At 36.2% G+C, this 7,500-nt stretch overlaps 1 pseudogene; it reads right to left on the bottom strand.

Annotated features, from left to right (window-relative positions):
* Positions 1-4,411: 4,411 nt before the first annotated feature.
* LOC137648097 (uncharacterized) overlaps positions 4,412-7,500 on the bottom strand; it is a 48,052-nt pseudogene continuing 44,963 nt past the window's right edge.

Genomic DNA, 7,500 nt, shown 5'->3' with positions numbered 1-7,500 from the left:
GTTTTTGGATGTCTCAAAAACTTTTTAGTCCATCCAGGGAGGCTCCATTTGCTCTTGGGTTGAGCGATTTATTTTAAATATTTAGAGAGTTTTTTTTATATTGTCTGATATATTCTTGAACTTGTTTACCCTGTTACTGTTTACTACATACACTGGTAATCTGTTCGATGTAATTGTTTATTTTTATGTAAAGAAATTATCACATTGAGTAGCGTTGTCTTCAATTCCAGTTTTTATCCGTTACCACAGGACTGGTTTGTGCTAAGCGTGAATAGATAGTTATAATCAAGTTTTGTTATTCCTTTAAAAAATTTGAATGCCTTTATTAACTGTCCCCTTAGTCGTCGAGTTTGTAGATCAAGTAAGTTCAAACGTCCCAGCCTCCATCTATATCCAAATTGCCTTAGAATTGGAACTAGTTTGGCGGCCCCTAGTACTGCTTGTAGTCTATCTATCTTCTTCTTTTTCTTTGCCTGCATCTTTTTTTCACTTCTATGTGGAGTCGATGTTTCTGGCCAGTGCTCTCCATCTACCTCTGTTCCACACTTTGATCGAATGTCATCCTTAATACAGCCCATCCACCTTCGCTTTGGTCTCCTTCTCCTTCTCGTTCCCTGTACCTCCATTTCCATCACTCTCCACCCAATATACTGTTCATAAGAGATGAACAGGACCATACCAGCTTCTAGTTTATCTATATTCATTTGAATACTTGGAGTTTAGAACTGAACTCCGTATTCCAGAGGGGGTCTTACTAGTGATGTGTTAAGGTAAAGTACGGTGTTCGTTTCTGTATTTGAATTGTCTCTTTATGTAACCCATTAGGTTTTGTGTTTTCATTTCAGCTTTTATGCTCTCTTTGTTGAACTTCGTATAGTTTCTAAAAATAATGCTGAGATCTACCTCCTGATCCACACTGTCTAATTCATTAACCAGCAGTGATTAATCGTTTTGTGGGTTACTATAACTTATGTGCATGTCTTTGCATTTCCACCAGTGTAAAGTCATTTGCTATTTTCTGGACCATTCTCCCAACTTAATCAGATCATCTCTTAATCCTTGTACGTCATCTCAGTTCGCAGCATTTATGCCTAGTTTAATATCATTGGCAAATCTGGCTATTCTAAATCAACATCGTTAATGTAAATTAGAGATAGTAATGGGCTAAGCATGGATCCTCGAGGTACTCCACTTTCAACAGTTGCCCACTCTGTAGCTTTTCCACTGATTACAACTCTCTGGTGTCTGTTTTTTCAGCCAATCTTCGATCCATTCAGCTGGTTCGTCAATGATGATTATTGTTCCGATTTTAGCCATTAATTTTTTATAAGGGACTTGGTCAAAAGCCTTTTGAAAGTCTAAGTATAAGATGCTTCTTACCCTGCTTTTGTCATAAAGGCTAAACGTGGAAAAATTCCAGCAGATTTGTCACACATGATCTCTGTAGTCTAAAACCATTTTGGCTGCCTATCAGAAGATTGTTTTCCTCTATATGTTCTACTATTGAATCTACTATTGAATGAAGTGAGACACACAGGTTTATAGTTGCCAGGTTCTTTTGGTGCCTTCTTGTAGATTGGAGGAACATTGATTAGTTTCCATACTTGTGGTGCCTTTCTTTCTTTGGATGTCTTTCTGAACATTTTGTTAAACTGTGGGGTCATCTCTTCTCCTAGTTATAGATAATAATCTCTCAGGTGAATATCATCTGAACCTGGTGCCTTAGACTTACCGAGTCCCTTTATTTTCTTTTTGACTTCCTCCATCGTAAAGGTGATTCTTTTTAATGGTTGTTGCCCTTCATATTTAATAGCTGGTTTGGGGTGGGTCGTTGATTCTTCATAGTGAATACGGCTGTGAAATATCATTCATCAGTTTGGCTTTTTCCAAATCATATGTTATAATATTACCCTCTGAGTCTCTTAAATGGTTAATATTGTTTTTAATTCATTCTTTCCTGTTTACATATGTAAAAAAGTCTTTCGGGGTTTCGTCATCAGCTGAAGCCACTTTTCTCTTCCTTGATCTTGGCATTTCTAGCTAGTTTTTTTTTTTATCTTCCTGCTAAATGTTTTGTGTTAGGAAATTTAAAGAATTTAAGGCTGTAGACCCATTGAGATATGTTTCCTGTCTCTGCTTCATATTGCATCTGCTATTCCTCTTTTGAATTACTTAGGTTGTGGAGTTCCATTTGTTAATTTTTTTATGCGGTATACATTTAGTCCTTTTTTCTTTATACATTCTTTCAAAGGAGGCCCATTGTGTATCTATGTTCCCTGTTTTGTCGTATTCTAAATTCTTTGTGTATTCCTTGATTTATATTCAGTTACCCCGACTGTATTATTATTATTATTATTATTATTATTATTATTATTATTACTAGCCAAGCTGAAACCCTAGTTGGAAAAACAAGATGCTATAAGCCACAGGACTCCAATAGGGAAAAAATAGCCCAGTAAGGAAAGGAAATAAGGAAATGAATAAATGATGAGAACAAATTAACAATAAATCATTCTAAAAAACAGTAACAACGTCATAACAGATATGTCATATATAAACTATAAAAAGACTTGTGTTAGCCTGTTCAACATAAAGACATTTGCTGCAACTTTGAACATTTGAAGTTCTACTGATTCATCTACCCGATTAGGAAGATCATTCCACAACTTAGTCACAGCTGGAATAAAACTTCTAGAATACTCTGTAGTATTAAGCCTGGTGATGGAGAAGGCCTGGCTATTAGAATTAACTGTCTGCCTAGTATTACGAACAGGATGGAATTGTCCAGGAAGATCTGAATGTAAAGGATGGTCAGAATTATGAAAATTCCTATGTAACATGCATAAGGAACTGATTGAACGATGGAGCCAAAGATTAATATCTAGATCAGGAATAAGAAATTTAATAGACCTTAAGTTTCTGTCCAACAAATTAAGATGAGAATCAGCAGCTGAAGACCAGACAGGAGAACAATACTCAAAACAAGGTAGAATGAAAGAATTAAAAAATTTCCTCACAATAGATTGATCACCGAAAATCTTGTAAGACTTTCTCAATAAGGTAATTTTTTGTGCAATGGAAGAAGACACAGACCTAATGTATTTCTCAAAAGTAAATTTGCTGTCGAGAATCACACCATAAATTTTTAAAGTCATACAAAGTTAAAGAAACATTATCAATACTAAGATCCGGATGTTAAGGAGCCACTGTCCTTGACCTACTTCCAATCAGACTTTGAATTTTGTTAGGGATTCAACTTCATACCCCATAATTTGCACCATGCACTAATTTTAGCTAGATCTCTATTAAGTGATTCAGCAACTCCATATCTACATTCAGGGGATGGAAATTGATGCAAAGAGAGTAGCATCATCTGCATATGCAACAATCTTGTTTTCTTGGCCAAACCGCATGGCATGAGTATATAAATTAGTATGAAAAGTAATAGGCCAAGAACACTACCCTGTGGAACACCAGATATCACATTCCTATACTCACTATGGTGCCCATCATCAACAACTCTTTGAGATCTATTACTTAAAAAATCAATAATAATGCTAAGAAACGACCCACCCACTCCCAACTGTTTGAGTTTGAAAACAAGGGCCTCATGATTAACACGATCAAAGGCAGCACCACAATCAAGGCCAATAATACAAACTTCCTGACCACAATCAAGGGATTTCTGTACAGCATTGGAGATTGTAAGAAGAGCATCACATGCTCAAAGGCTTTTACGAAAACTAAATTGAAAACTAGGGAATCGATGATTATCTTCAGCAAACCTATTTAGACGTTTTAGTCCAGGCTAGTTGCCATGTGACCTTGTTTTATTGCATATTTTTTATTTATTTCCTATCAATCTTGACCAGCTCATTCAGAATGTAATGAGTGCCACCTTGAAAATATTGAGAGTTTTTAGAAAAATGAAAAATCTAAGATGGCTGCCAAAAGTGATTAAATAATTGTTTTTATTTTTTCTTCTGCACAGCAACACAATATTATTAACAAATTAAAGTTTGTTTTGATAAAAGATCATGTCAATAGTGTATGTCTATTTTTTGGGTCCAATCTAGGTAAAAATTTGTTGAAATATAATACCCAAAATGACCTACAAAGAAGTACAAATTATAATTGTTACGTTCTTCTATCTACAAACTCAACATTAGTCATACAAATGATTTTGCTTTGATAAAAAAGTATGTCAATAATTGTTTTAAGTTCTTTTTTACTTGCAAAGAACAGTTAAAAATAAAATCCAGGATGGCTGCCATAATTACTTAAGATAATGTTATATGTTGTATGTTATATAATGTTGTATGTTTTCTTCCGTACATCAAGTAAACATAATTCACACTTTAAACTGAGTCTAGGATGGCTAAAAGCACCTTGACTGAACCTTGAAGACTGTTTATTCATCATCAGTGTCGGCATCATCTTCACTGTGTTCATCTTCCATGCTCATGGAATTCTTGCAGGATCGTTCACACCGGAATTTACAGAATTCAGTGCATGCTATGCTGAACATATTGCAGCTGCAAAGTGCTGATTTGCAGCCAGTCTTGCAACCACAGCTGATGAGATTCATTATCTGATCAGGGACAACTGCCTGGCCTTCACTAAGGTAAACAGGCATGAGCACAGATGACTTCTTCTTCCAGCCAAACTCTTGTGGGTCCAGGTTTGGAGGTGTTGACAAGCCCGCAGCCTTCCATAAGGTTGTTTAATAGTGGGCACGTTCATAATGGGGCCTAAATGATGCTGCTGTTGGAGGTAAACTACTAAGCTTTGGGGGTACATTTATCTTGCCTCCAATCTTCCGAGTGAATATGGTTGCACGCATCAAGTTCAATGATTCTCAGAACTTCTGCCCATACAGTGTAGTTACAAATTTCAACATGACTCGAGGACCTCATCAAGAGATAAATATGTATTGCCCGACATGAGAGAGTCAGCAAATGTTTCCAGTTTTTTCAAGACTGTTGTTTTCCCAATGCCAGAAAAAGCTGAGACTGAATCAGATGCAGCCAGTGCATGGGCTCAAAGGTGATTGGGCATGATCTTGGTATGTTTTTTCACAACTTCATTGATGTCAATGATGGCACGATTTCTTGAACGTGACTCCATGATAAGTGTAGTTGTTTTTGGCAAGATGTTGGTACGTGCATGAAGATGATGGGCAAGAATAGCAAGAACATCTGTGTCATCAGAAACCACCTTGATCGGTAAGTGTCCTGCGACAGCTTTTGTTAATCATGTGGTATGCCATCAGAATATCAGCTTCCTCATGTGTCACGGCTGTTTCCATAACACCAGCGCCAACATCTACTGGATGGTCATCAGGACCTGTCACAACAGCTCTCTTGCCTTCAGGAACTTTCTTTGACAGTAGTTCATCCACAATCAACCTAATGATCTGTTCCTTGTTTGCAGTGACGTTTAATGTGAGATTCTGCTTAAGGAGAGGATAGTACCTGTAAGTCTGAATACACGACTGACGCCCTTTGTACGTGTTAAATGGCAGCTAGATTTTATACTATTTTCATAGTATCTGTCAAATATTACATGTAATACTTCAGCAGTGCTCACATGACGTCAAATGCTAGCTACCGCAACATTGACAAATGCAGACACCTTTGGTGGTGAAGAAAGCCATGGAACTATCTACAGAATGGCACATCCATCCAGAATGACAACTTGTGAGATTTGCTTATTCCTTTGACCACATTCTACCTTTATCTTTGATTTTAACACTGATTTGGAAGTTGATCACATCTCACCATTCTTGTCAAACAAAGCAGATGGGTATGGAGCCAGTTCATAGGAGAAGAGGGTTCTAGTAGAAATAGTCTCCCTTGAATTCTCCGCTGCTGTATCATGAACTTTATTCTTTGTCACCACTGTCATTGGATGAATTTTCTTGCTTAGTTACGCATGGAAACCCCTTGGCCATTGTCCCTCATACTCCAACCACTGATCAGTGCCAATTTTGACAGCTTCATCCCCATTAACCATTTTGTTATCTACAACCCGGCCAGAAAAGATATTAACAAGATGTAGCTGGTGAGTAATATGGCATTGTACTTTTGTATACAGCTACACAATGGATAATCTGCTTTGTTTTGGGGTATCAGTTACCCAGTGCTCCGAATAAACTAAAACAATAATGTCCCTACCTGCCTGCTGATCTCCTTTTATCGTAGTGCTCTAACAGTCCCCTCTATACCAGTTACCTGTCTATAGTACCAACTTACCTGTACAATGAAAATAAACAATTAACACATTAAAAATAACAAATAATCAATTTTTGTTAATTAATAAAAGTTGAAGTATCCATATAGATATATTGAATATGAAAAACTGCTATACAGTTAATAATCCAATCCTTCGGCGGCCATTTTGTATGTTAATAAATACTAATTAACTATAATTAATTCATTTGTTTAATTAGCAACCTTAATTTTTATTTTTAGGGACTGTGATACAATTTGCGTCATGTTTCTGTATGTTTTATGTGCTGAATGATACAATACAATAAAACACTTATTATTATTTACCTTTATGGTGGCCATCTTGAAATTTATAGTCTGCACGAAAACCCACAAGGTTTCAAAACTGGCACTCGATGAATTTGAAATCTGCACCTAAATATTGACCAGAAACAACAAAAACATTGTATGTCAAAAAACAAGGTTGTACCACACTTAACATTAGCCCTAGCTTGGACTATTTTGCCAGAAGACGTTCAAAAACTTTAGGTAATATGGGAGTTATGGAAATTTGGTGGTAATCAGTTGGACTTGAGCTACCACAAACACATTTACATAGAAGAGTAACATTACCAATTCTCCAACAAGTGCTAAAAGCTCCTCTTCTTGCTAACTTGCACGAAATAACAGATAACTTTAGAGCTAAGAAATCTGCAGTTTTTATAAAAAACAAAGTAGTCTAGCTTTTCTATAATTTTCCTTTATTATAGATGAAGATTATTTACCTGGACCCTAATTATTCTGTGGTCACTTAGGGCAATATTTTTGCCAACTGAGACACTGGATACTAAATTTTCTTCTGTTGTTAGCAAAATATCTAGTATGTTGTTTCCACTATTTGTTTTATCGACCTATTGATGAAGGAATTCATTGTTGACAAATTCTAGTAGCCTATGTCCCTCTGTGTATGGTGCAGAATTCATAGTGTCCCAGTTTACCTCTGCATTGAAGTCTCCAATTAGAACAGCCTATTATTCACTTCTCGTCCAAGTTGTCTGTACAGCTTTTCGTCGTGTTCTTGTGATTGATGTTGTGGTCTACATATTACTAGTATGTTTCTTTAATATGGGGTTAATATTTGCACTGGCCACTTCATAATTAGTTTCTAATTTAATTTCTATTGGGTTTAGGTGATTTTTAACATAGAGCATTTCCCCTCCGCCTTTTTTTGGTAAAGCTTGAAACATGGGATTTCGTATTCTCCGATAAAATCCTTTGTTTTTTCTTGAAT

Source organism: Palaemon carinicauda, chromosome 10 (genome assembly GCF_036898095.1).
Source record: "Palaemon carinicauda isolate YSFRI2023 chromosome 10, ASM3689809v2, whole genome shotgun sequence".
In the NCBI taxonomy this organism is placed as follows: domain Eukaryota; kingdom Metazoa; phylum Arthropoda; class Malacostraca; order Decapoda; family Palaemonidae; genus Palaemon; species Palaemon carinicauda.
Note: the sequence above shows the minus strand (reverse complement) of the source record. Positions and strands in the feature narration are given on the sequence as shown.